The following is a 12,757-nucleotide window of genomic DNA, read 5'->3' as shown; positions in this document are numbered from 1 at the left end:
AAATTACAGCATGAGGCCAAAAACATGTGAAAACTACAAAACTCAAAATTTGAGATAAATATAAATTACTCTGTGCAAAGGTCCTTTCTCTTTTTATTGTTTAAGTAACCTCATTATATTCAGTCTTTGAACAACAGGGAAAATTTTATAAACTTTTTTGTCTTTTATGTGCCACTGGAATTGCAATAGAAGTTTTCCAATAAACATCAGTCTACATAAAATCAAATAACATATTCGATTATCTGATATAATTGACATGGCCAGGAATGTAGTTTATTTACTAAAATATTAAAATTTAATTATGAAATATTTTTAAATTAGAAGCTGTGTGTTTTGTCAGAAAATCGCTCAGCTTAGTTTTTAAAATGGAAGGTTCTAGTCTGTGCTATACTAGTATGTACCTTTTTAGTAATCTTGTGTAAGCACTTTCATCTCTAGCTATATGTCTCCTGATCTTCAAATTCTGATGTGAACTAAATTTTATGGGCTCCTTATGTGTATGACTTTAATTTCTCATATTCACTGGTTAATCGTTATGGAAACAGTCCTGGGTTCAATGTTGCTATCTGATTTGTACAACAGTTGTACAAAATATTCATTATCATTTCATTAAATAAGGAAACACTGAAGCAAAGAAGCATTAAGACTTGTTCAAGATCAAACAAAAAATAAATGAAATTTATAGCATTTTAATGTTTATATTTTATAATTATATTAGTATATATTTTTAATACTTTGCTTCTAAGAAAAGAAAAGGAGAAAAACTAGATGTAAGTTAAAAGCCTTTAAACGAAGATACAAATGAAATATCTGTGATATTACATAATACATGATGTAGAATATTCACTAGAGAAAAACTTGGGAACACACAGCCCGGTACATACGTTTTGTTGTTGAGTGTGATTGAGTCCGTCCCAACAGACAGAAGGAAACACTGCCAAGCCCAGCACCCGCCACAAGGTTTTTATGTTTGAGTCAGGTTTTTAGTTATTATGTCAACCTATTTTGCTAAGTTTTCCTCTTTTTCACTAACTTGCCACTCAAAACAATGTCTTTTTCCAAGGGATCAGTCGCTTGTGATAATGTGTTCCAAGTAGTTGAGCAGTCTTGCCATCCTTACTTCTAACGAACACTCTTACAGTTTTGTTTTATTTTTCCAAGACAGAGTTGTTCGTTCTTTTGACAGTCTGTGGTACTTTGAATAGTCTTCACCAGCACTGTAATTCAAATGCATAAATTCTTTGTCAATCTTCCTTATTCGTTGTCCAATTTTTAAGTGCATATGAGGAAATTAGAAATACCGTGACTTGAGTTAGGCACACCTTAGTCCTTAAAGGGATATCTTTGTTTTTAAAAACTTGAAAGATGTGTTTTGGACCAGATTGACTGAATAAAATATATCTATTTTTTTACTGATCGTCCATGAGTATTGATTGTGGATTCAAATAAAATAAAATCTTTGACAATTTCTGTAGTTCTCAAATTGGAATGATGTTGTTTGTATATCCAACTCTGAGGATTTTATTTCCTCACATTGATTTGTAATCCATATTGAGAACTGTAAGGGCTTTGAGGCCAATTCATTTGCAGCAAGCAAGGTTGTGTTATAAGCATTTTAAGAAGCTGTGGAGGAGACTTCCTCTCATCCCGATGCCCTGTTTGTCATCACACAGGTTAGCTTCTCCTCTTATTGGCTCAGCATGCACGGTTACTAGGGAGGGTGTAAGCGGAAAGCTAATGAACAACTTTCCCTGTGCAGATGAAACAATATTACTTGCTGGGAGCTCGGAGGAGTTGGAGCACTTGCTGAGGAAGATGAAGACTGACTATCTTCCACATGGATTAAGAAGGAATGTAAAGAAAGCAAAATCCTCACAATCGACAATAGGCTGATAGTTAAAGATTTAAGTTGTCAAGAATTTCATTTTGATCGAATCCGCCATCCACACATATGGAAGCAGCTGTCCGGAAAACAAATGACGCATGTCTTTGGGAAGCTCTGCTGCCACAAACTTCTTTAAAGAGCAGAGGCATCACTTTGGGGAACAAGGCATGCCTGACCCAAGATATTTCCCAAAACTTCACATGCCTGTGATAGCTGAACAATCGCTAAGGAAGACTGCGGAAGAATTCATGCATTTGCATGATTGTGCAAGATGTACAGAAAGTGCCACAGATGGCCAGCAAGCAAACAAACCTGGCCTAGAGGCAGTTTACCTAGAAAGGTCCTTAGAAGAAAGGAAGACGAGATTGTTTCACATCGTTTCGACGTGGAGACGAAGTCTCTGGAAAAGGACATCACGCTTGGTCAAGTGGAAGGAAAACTAAAAAGGAAGAATATTGTTGAGATAGATTGACACAGTACTTGTAACAATGGGATCAGACATCAGAACAGTTGTGTGGATCATGAGGACTGGTGGTATTTCCTTCTGTTATGGTTGGCATCCCGATGAATGGAAGCCCACTCGAAGGCCCTACTAACAAAAGCAAAGCCCACTCACTGGGTGGGAAGACAGGAAAGATAGGAAAGTCATATTTAGTCACTTCATTCTACAGAAATGACCCTGCTGGTTTTTTATATTGTTGTGTGCTCTTGACTCTTATCGACCCTATACACAATTGAAACAGTCAGCATATCTCAAATGGCATGTGGCATGTCTTCCAGCATAACAGCAACATTCAAGCCACAGAGTAAGACAAACTGAAAGTTTGGTACATACGCAATATAAAGATTCTGAAGGTGATAAAAAATTCATATCTGAATATATTTCAATGAAGTTATGCTAGAAAGCAAACGTTGCACAAATAAATGCATCAAAGTACATTTAACTGAATAACTGCTGATTGTAGATAAATGGTAGTTTGTTTTTGATAACAAGACAGCCCTGAGAACTGATGCCTACATATGTGTCCAATATAAATCATTCTGAGAAGCCTAACTAAATGGGAGTGATAGGAAACTACCAGGATGATGTGCGGGAGATAAACCGGTCTGGCTTCAAATTCTTGAAATTCTTAACTCCATTTAACACTATGAATAACCATAAAAGGCTTTATGGTTCCTTTATTGGCTAAATTGATGTCCTGAAAAAAGAATAAACTTTCACTAATGGAAAAATAGAAATTCTATCACATTAATACTAGATATCCTTACAGTATGAATTCATTTTTGATATATAATGATTTATAGAATGGAGCATTTCCAAGTTCACAATGACATTTTATTTTGAGTATAATTAATGAGAGCTAATTTCATTTTCACAAGCCATATGAGTTCCATACTATATAAATTTAGATTACAATCAGTAAGTGCTTCCTAAATTATTATCAGCTATTTGTAAGGACTTGTGACTCCTACTAACAAGTGACTTGATGTACTCATAACTTATGAGTGAATCAGTATACATTTACTTCAAACTTAACAATGCAGCTAGACAAAATGTTTTAAAGCTAATTAACCTGTGAAGTCTTAAAGAACCGAATACAAATTTTCTTTGTATATTGAAGTACAATTTAGTGAAACTTTTCATAGAAACCTTTGCTAGGGAAAAACAAACAAAACCTAGAAATAATTCAGTTTATAGTAAGAATTGGAATATACTAAGAACATATTAGCAAATACATATTTTTTTTATTTTAAATAATTTTATTGGGGGCTTGTACAACTCTTATCACAACCCACACATATATCCATTGTCTCAAGTACACTTGTATATATGTTGCCATCATCGTTTTCAAAGCATTTTCTCTCCGTTGAGCCCTTGGTATCAACTCCTCATTTTCCCCTCCCTCCCTTCCTCATGATACTTGCAAATTATTATTTTTTCATGTCTTGCACTGTCCACTGTCTCCCCCAAGCCCCTTGCCTGTTGTTCATTCCCCTGGAAGGGGGTTATAGATAGGTCATTGTGATTGGTTCCCCCTGTCTCCTCTCACCTTCTCCTCCCCTCCTGGTATGGCTACTCTCAATATTGGTCCCAAGGAGTTTATCTGTTCTATATTGCCTGTGTTTCCAGCTCTTATCTGTACCCATGTACATGTTCTGGTCTAGCCACATTTGTAAGATAGAATTAGAGTCATGATAGTGTGGATGGGGGTGGAGATGGGGGAGGAAGCATTAAACAACCAGTTGAAAGCTGTATGTTTCATCTGTGCTATACTGCACCCTTATTGGCCCGTCTTTTCCCTATAACCCTTCTGTTAGAGGATGTCCAATTGCTTACAGATTGGCTTTGGGCCTCCACTCTGCACTCCCCACCTCATTCACATTATGATTTTTTGCTCTAGGTCTTTGATGCCTGATCAGGGAAAAAATTAAGAAGCAAACACTATTTAGTTCAATGCTCTGTACATCAAGGTTTTTTCAGACTCTTGAAAAAATTATCCAAGAAACACACACACTATTTTTCTTTCTCTTTGTCCATAATTGCTCACTAATATATATAGTTGGAAAAATTGCATTTTTATGCTTTTATAATTGCTAGATCACAGTGTGCTTACATGTTTGCATTTTGATGAGTATGATAATTTTATATTGAAAAGAGGTTAAAGCACTTTATATTCATGATGATAATAGGAAATAATTAGGACTATATTAAACTGAGACTTACAAGTTTAGGTCTTTGTCAGAAAGCTGAGAAAATGTCTAAAATCAGAATTAGAATGTTTTATAACTCAATGTAAATTCTATTTTACCTAATGAAGATTCATCAATTGAGTAAATTCATTCTGAATCTCTGAGAGACACAGAACCTTCTTGGAGTGCATGGAAATCTCCTGATCTATCTAAAAGGCCAAGAACACATGCATGCAGCTCCACATTCTTGTTGGTCAAGACAAGGGTGTGATTGGATGCACATGTGCACCCTCGAGTGCCTGGAAGACCTAGTGCTTTCAGTAGAGTCGGTGTTTGATAAAAAATTGAAAATAAATTTGTTGATGATTTTAGAAATCATGACGTCTTTCTAAAAAAAGTTATTACTTCAGATAATGCGGGCAATTTTACAAAAAAGATTATAGAAAGCTTTGTCTTTTTCTCATTTACTGACAGTGCACTTAAGTTAAAATATTTTAAAATGATGTTTCTTAAAACATAAGGGAGGTAAGGTTGGGGAGGGGCTAGAAATGAGGAGCTGATTCCAAGGGCTCAATTCGAAAGAAAATGTTTTGAAAAAGATGATGGCAACATATGTACAAATGTGCTTGACACAATGGATGGATGTATGGATTGTGATAAGAGCTGTAAGAGCCACCAATAAAATGACTTTTTAAAAGAAAAGTTAAACCAAAATTTTTTTAAATCCTATTTTCTAGTAAAGTTCTCTCTCCCTGTAGAATAATTCTAAAAATTGTCTCATTCAACATATGATACTGTGTTTCCTATTTAATTAAACACTACATATGTCAACTTTTTTGTTTATCAATTCACGTATTTTTCATATGTGAAAAATAATTTGAGGATAAGCAGAATCAATGTATGTTTAATGAGCTTTAGAGTTATTTATAGGAACGAATGTAGAAGTATAATTCTCATTGGTAAAATCCACTTACTGCATAATCTAAAGATCCATTGACTATGGAATGAATCAGAAAGAGGATTTGTATCTCAATATATATCCAAAGCTTGGGAATATGGGGATCAAATAGCTATTAAACATAAAAAATCAAATAAATATTCAAATTTCCCAAATGTTACTTATTTACATATGGAAAAGAGCTTTTGTTTTTGTTTTGTTTTTAAAGAAGCTTCTGGAAACATCACTTCAAGTAATTGAAAAACAGGCCAAGTGTTTGGGTTTCTATGCTCCTACTCAAGGGAGATGAGTTCATGAGGGTTAAACCAGTAGCAAATGTTAAGAAGAAATTTACCTTGGCATATAGATTTTGATATTTATTATATTTAATACATAAATTTAGCCCATTTTATATCATTAAATATGCTAGGTACTAGGAAAAACAATATAGAGAAGTGTGTATTTGATCCAACTAAAAGATAGGAATCACATAGTAATGATACAAGAAGTTTAATATGCTTAATTCAACTATGATAAAGCCATAACTATACAATAAAAATAAACACTATGTAATGTCTAGGGAAGTAGGGGAAAAGATGAGTCTTTGTATTCCCATAAATAGCCATGGTCTCAGAGACTCGCAGGAGTAGTTAGTTCTATCCTGTCCTACAGGGTCATTGTGAGTCAAAATCCAACAAATGGCAGTGCTTCTATTTGTTTGTTTTTTCTAAGACTACAGAACAGGACCCCAGAAATGCTCCTTCTTCCAAATCCTGAAGTAAAACCTCTAGGGAAGGCATAATTCAGAATACTGAATAACAACAGAAAACTCTAGTCCTCTGTCAGTCCTAAGGTGGCCCATAGTCCAGGGGCCAGCACAATGAAACAGTGGGGATGGAAGATTTCAGGGTTGGTGGGGAAGGGAATTGTGGAATGGACATGTTATGGACCAGGTGAGTGTTCTGAGAGTGTGGTTTGGGTAAAGAACCACTGGATGTTCTCATTCCTACAGCACTGACCCCCAGTGTGGCAGCCACAATCAATAGAAGAGCCCCTTACTCCTGTAGTGGAAATGCTTAAAGGACTTCTTTTTATTATGAATATATATTGAAATATATATAATAAAATTGTGATTTATAGAATGAATTTGAAGCCAAAAACCCATAAAATGATAATTGACACCATAAGCCACAGGCTTTGGCACTGAAATAGAGTGTTTGTTTCGGGTTAAATAAGTTTAGCATTGCAGAAGAGTTTTAAGGGAGAAGGTCCTTATGAGGTAGGTGGAATTGAATAGTGGGAAATATAGATTTGTCTTGATATTTGATGGAGTAAATAAATCACCAACAAGAAATAGCCTCTTTATAGAACAAAAGTGATTATAAGGCAATATAGAGGTGCATTTTACCCATGGGCACCCTTCTTTCATGTGTTCAGTTTGTGAGCACAAATTAAGACCTCTGCACCCTGATTCAATCACATGACAAACAGCTATTTCTCTGAACTCAATACAGACTTGTGCGAGTTTTCCAGGAAACTGAGTAGCTGTTCCCTTGATATGGAATGTTCAAGGGTCACGCATCCCCCCTCAAGGAGAGATCTTAAAATGAATGGCATAATCATAATCTCTACTACAATAATTCAGCACATCAGGACAGACTAAATATATTCTCTTATTTATATAAATGTTTTTAGAAATGATTAGCGTTAATCATGAAGCCTTGGATATTGGAATGATCTCAACTCCCATGACACTTTTACAGTAGTAGTGAAAAAACACAGTGGAAAACAAGGAAGGAGGAGGAGGATTAAACTTCCTAGGCATGTAGCACGACTAGTGGTCACATGTTCGACTCCTAATCTCCGGATCACCAGTTGAAAACCACCAGCTGTTCCTCAGAGTAAAGAGGAGGCTTTCTCCTCTCATAAAGCGTTAACAGTTTCAAAAACCCACAGGGGCTGTTCTACCTCATCCTCTGGGGTCACCAGGAGTCAGAATTAAGCCCATGGAAGTGTTTTTTCTTTGTTTGTTTGTTTTATTTTGGAGGTGGTGGTGGTGGTGGGGCATGAATGTTTAAAAGCAGAGTAACTGATTCCCTGAAGGTACATGAGGTCTGTCTCATCAAGGCAGGCTGAACTTCTATATGAATAAAGACAATCCATAGTAATAGAGAAGAAAGATCAGTACAGATACAAATAAGATGGAAAATTCGGTCGTAAGAATATGTAGTTTCCTTATTATTGTGTAGATCTTTCAGAGAAATAAGCAAGGTCATAAAGTGAGTGGAGAGGAGAGAAGTGTTGGTTAATCATGGAGAAGAGCAGGAAATAAATAGTTTAATGAACACAAGGAATTCTCTACACTAATGTGGTAAATTTTAATGTAACAATAATTTAGTTGCTAGTATAGATTAAAAGGTCAGGGTGAGCTTCTTTAACTAGGAGTCCTTAAACAGAACATTGCTGGCTAGACAAATATCATGAGAACGACCACTCCAGGAATAACAGGCAACAAACAAAGTATCATCAATTAAACTTATGTAAGGAGGCTTGATATGCAAAATGCATAATCAGCTATTAAACAGATTTTTTTTTTTGCTTTTTCCAATGTCATGCGATACCAGAAAAGTAATAAAAATAGGAGCCAAGTACCATGACATTGACAACAGATTTACTAAGTGGTTGAATCAAAATGTGCTCTGTAATTTGTAACTCATCACTTACTCCTGGGCCATAACAAAGCTGTGGAACTCTGCACTGAAACGAAGAAGAGAGTTTGTCAGAGGCCCTGCATGGCTTGGCCAACCTCCCCTCTTAGATTGAGCCCAAAGAGGACCAACAGAAAATCAGACTTTCTCCTTTAAAGTCCAAAGAGTATGAGGACTAGTGCTAAGCTGTACATTCTATTGTCGAGAAATTTGAGTGGCAAATTAAGAGCAAGAAGAGAGGCCACAGTCTATTTTTCTAGATTTTATCAGTGAAAGGATACCAGTGTTTTCCTTATGCAAGAGTATAGATTTTGGAAGGCAGCCAAGTGTGAGTAAAAAGGCGCTCATGATAAAGCATAACCAAAGAGGTCTGATGTCAGGGTAATATGACTAAACCAAAATTTTAAAAATCCATATGTGCTGTAAAGTCAGAAGAGTTGAGAGGCTTCTGATAGGTAGCCAATTGTCAGAATGCGATGCAGGTATAGAGAGGGTCATGTACCTCCAACAAAAACAAATACATCAACCTTCTTTTAAGCACTCTTTTCTACTCCTTGAAGGACAAACCACCAAGATATTGTTGCAAAAGTCAAAATACTAAGATTTCTGTACACCCCTCTTGCCTCTTCACTAGATTCTAGGGAAGCTTAAGCTACTTAGTCAAGGAGAAGTGGGGGAGCAGAAGAAACAAACTGTTTCTCTTGTGTGCTATAATGTTGCACAACTGAATAAAATCCTGAGTTGTGGATGTAAACCCATCACATTCTATGATAGATTAAAGGGTTGATAATCCATCAGTCTATTATTTTAAGTATAAGAAAATAAGACTGATCATCAATATATCAAATGAGCTTAGAAACATCCAGAGATGAGGAGAGATGAGTGGTGTTAAAAGGCAGTAGTGAGGAAATTTTGTGATTTTAGTTCTTTATCTGTTTCTAGTATAGCTCATGTAGTAAATGAGCCAAATGTATTTGGTGATTGAAATTTTTGAAAAGTTTCATCAGGGGATGGCAATTTCTAATGATGAACAGATAGAACAAATCACTTTACTGGCTGTGTGGGACATTTTTAGAAGAGGAGATATGTTATTATGAGTCCAAGCAGAGATAATTGGGCAAAGGTAGTATTAGTAAAGATGAAAGAGAAAAGGGACCACTCTGAAATGTGTTTTGGAAATAAATTCAAAGACACTGGATGATATGGGACTGAGAAGTAGAAAGGAAAGAAAAGTAACTACTATATTTTTGGCTCAAAGATCGTACTAGCATTTACTGAAATGTCTACTGTAGTTATGGAGATAAATGATAGTACTGTTTGGGCCATATTATATTTGAGGTGTCAAGTAGACAAACCTTTTGGAAATATGCAAGTTGAAATTGGTGCAATGAGTCTAAAATTGTAATATTTGAAGTTCAAGTTCAGTCAATGAAAAAGGGAAACTAAGAAGGCATAATTGTCAAGAAAGTGGAAGGAAAGACAACCAAACTTCAAGTGAAACACACTGCCTTTCTGTCAATTCTGATCATAACGACCCTAGACGACTGCCTATGTGTGTTTCTAAAGCCGAAAATATTCACAGTAACAGAAAGCCTCATCTTTCTCCATCGGAGTGGCCAGTGGGTTAGACCTGCTGGCCTTGTGATTAATAACCTTTTGTGTAAATCAAAGAGCATTAAATCACAGAGTCATGAAAAGAAAGAATTTGGTGAAAAGCAAGTGTTTCATAGTATCAGATGCTGATAATAACTCAATAATAAAATAAATAATGGTGTGGGAAATAACTTTGTAGTAGATTGATTCAAAAAGAATCTGTGCTTCAGAGAGTATAGTAAATCTACACTCTAGCTCCTGGTAAACCGTTCAATTTAATCATTCTGTTCTATCAAGTTAATGGAAGAAATTAAAAATGGGAGCCACACGAGGATGGGTGGTCAAAACTCACTTAAACAAGTTGAGTAATAACAACTCAAAAACATGATCGTGCTCTGATAAGAATAATTGAAAGGAGACATGATCCAATAATATATGGTTGAAGGGAGGATGATGATAGCCCTAAAAAAAAAAAAAGAAAGAAAGAAGAAAACTCCTGAGATTTGACAAATTATATTTAGCCCAATTATTGATAATGTGACGTTAATAGGAGAAAGACGCTTCTTCAGGAGCTAGAAAAGAAAACAAACAAACAAAAACAGTTTAAAAAGAAAAATAGACCGCTGGATTATTTGGATAATGGTAATATGAGAGCATTTCAATGTACGCAAGCTCCTTGCCTTCCAGCTGCTTCTCATTCGTAAGGACCCTTTCGGACAATGTAGAACTGCTCCTTGTGTTTTAGAAGCTTTAAATTTTTATGTGAGTAGGCAGCCTCATTGTTCCCTATTGGATCTGCCTCTTGGTTTGAATCGCTGACTTTGTGGTCAGTAGTTCAAGGTGTAATCCACTACACTACCAGAGCTCCTTTCAATACACTATTATTTATTTTGTTGCTAAAGGACTTTGTTGTTATTGTTGAACCAAACCAAATGCAGTACCATAAAGTCAATGCTGACTCCTAGTGACCCTTGGTGGGTTCCGGATACTGTAACTGGAAGCCCAGAGGTGCTGGTGGTTTCGAACTGTCGACCACCATGATCACAGCCCAACACATACGTAGCTGTCAAACCAGGTGCTGTCAAATCTTTTCTCACTCATAGTGCTCACCTGTATGATGAACACCACCTGGCCCCGTGTCATCCTCCCAATTCTTCTGTGTTCAAGCCTAATGCTACAGCCACGGTATCAATCCAGCTGGGTCGCCGCCTTTCTCTTTGCCTCCCTCCTACTTTAACACGCACGATGATCTTGTCCCAGGGACTGAGCTCTCCTGATCATATGTTCAGAGTACCTGAGAACAGGGTCTTGCCATTCTTGCTTCTAAGGAGCACTATAGCTGCACTTCTTCCACGGCATATTGGTTTCTTCTTTTGGCCTTTATGGTACTTGTAGTATTCTTTGCCTTCACCATCATTCAAATGCGTAGCTTCTTCTGTGGTGTTCCTCCAGCAATGCTCCACTCTCACACGCAGATGAGGAGATCTAAAATGCCATACCTTGGATGAAGCACACCTTCGACCTAAACTAACACTTTAAAGATTAAAGGATGTAATGCATCCTTTGATCTCTAGGCAGCTGCTTCCATGAGTATTGGAAGCAAGACAAAACCTTGACAACTTCTAGCTCATTGCCGTTAATCATGATGTTACCTAGTGATCACGTTTTGAGGATTTTCTTTTACACTGAGTTATAATCCAAACAAAAGGCTGAAATCCTTGATCTTCATCAGCAAGTGCTTCCAAGTCCTCTTCTCGTTTGGCAAGCAAGCCTGCCTATGGCCAGCTGTTAGCAGGCCTTCCTCCAAACCTAATGCCAACATCGTCTTCATATAGTGGAGCTTCTCTGATTACTTGCTCAGCATACAGATTGAATAAGTAGGGTGAGGGGATGCAACTCTGACCCATACCACTCCAGAGTTTAAACCATGTAGTATTATTCCCTTGTTCTGTTTTCACATCTGCCTCTTGCTCCATGCACACGTTCTGCATGAGCACAATTAAGGACTTTAAAATAAGATTTTTTCATAGTTGAAATGAAGTCGTATGTCACTAAAGGCTCCAAGTCCACTTCAATTCTACTTTTCCTCCTTTTTCAGCCACTCAGACCAATAGTTAGATCTGAGGGGTAAGGAGGCTGGATGGTACTTATTTTCCTGTTACACCCTCCAGTTTCTGTCCCCTCATCATCCCTCCCCTCACCGTGTTTCCACAGCCAACCCTGGCCTCCTCGCAGTCATCAGAGGCTCGCCTATGGGTGTATAAACCACATTTCTTCTTCTTTGGTTGTTCTAATAACAGTGGTAATATTGCATCTTTATCTGTGTAAGAGCAATTGAGTTTGCTCAGCATAATTTTCTCTAGTTTTGTCCCTATCTTGTGGTGTTTAAGAGAGTTGTCATTGTTGTTTATTGATGAATAAAATTCAATAGTATGAATATACCACAGCGTGTTTATCTATTCTTCTATAGTTGAAGTTTGGGTTTGTTTCCTTGGGTTTTTTTTTTTTTTCTGTTGTGGAAATTGCTATAATAACATAGGTGTACATATATCTGTGCCAGTATCTATTATTGTAGCAGTATCGAGCTGTTTTGAATACCATAGCTATACAGTAGATTTTGAGGTCTAAGAGTGAAAGGCATTCTACTTTGTTTTGATTTTTAATAGCATTTTATTTATCATTGATTTCTTTCCTTCCCATATAAACTTGATAATTAGTTTTTCCATTTTTTTAAAATTGTGGTGCGATTTTTAAAAAATCATTTTGAGAAACTACTTTTCAAAAGTTTGAATATTCTTTGACAATTCAACTGGTAAAACCATTTCAGTATACACTGCTCTCCCTCCTGAGCAACAACAGCAGAGCTATTACAAATTATTTTTCTTCTATTAGGAAATGTCAAGTAATCTAGCATACAACATTAATTTGGAAAGTCATAGAGTA

The sequence above is a fragment of the Echinops telfairi genome, unplaced genomic scaffold (assembly GCF_000313985.2).
Source record: "Echinops telfairi isolate 266 unplaced genomic scaffold, ASM31398v2 ScPeMD7_1;HRSCAF=3_0, whole genome shotgun sequence".
Taxonomy (NCBI): Eukaryota; Metazoa; Chordata; class Mammalia; order Afrosoricida; family Tenrecidae; genus Echinops; species Echinops telfairi.
Note: the sequence above shows the minus strand (reverse complement) of the source record.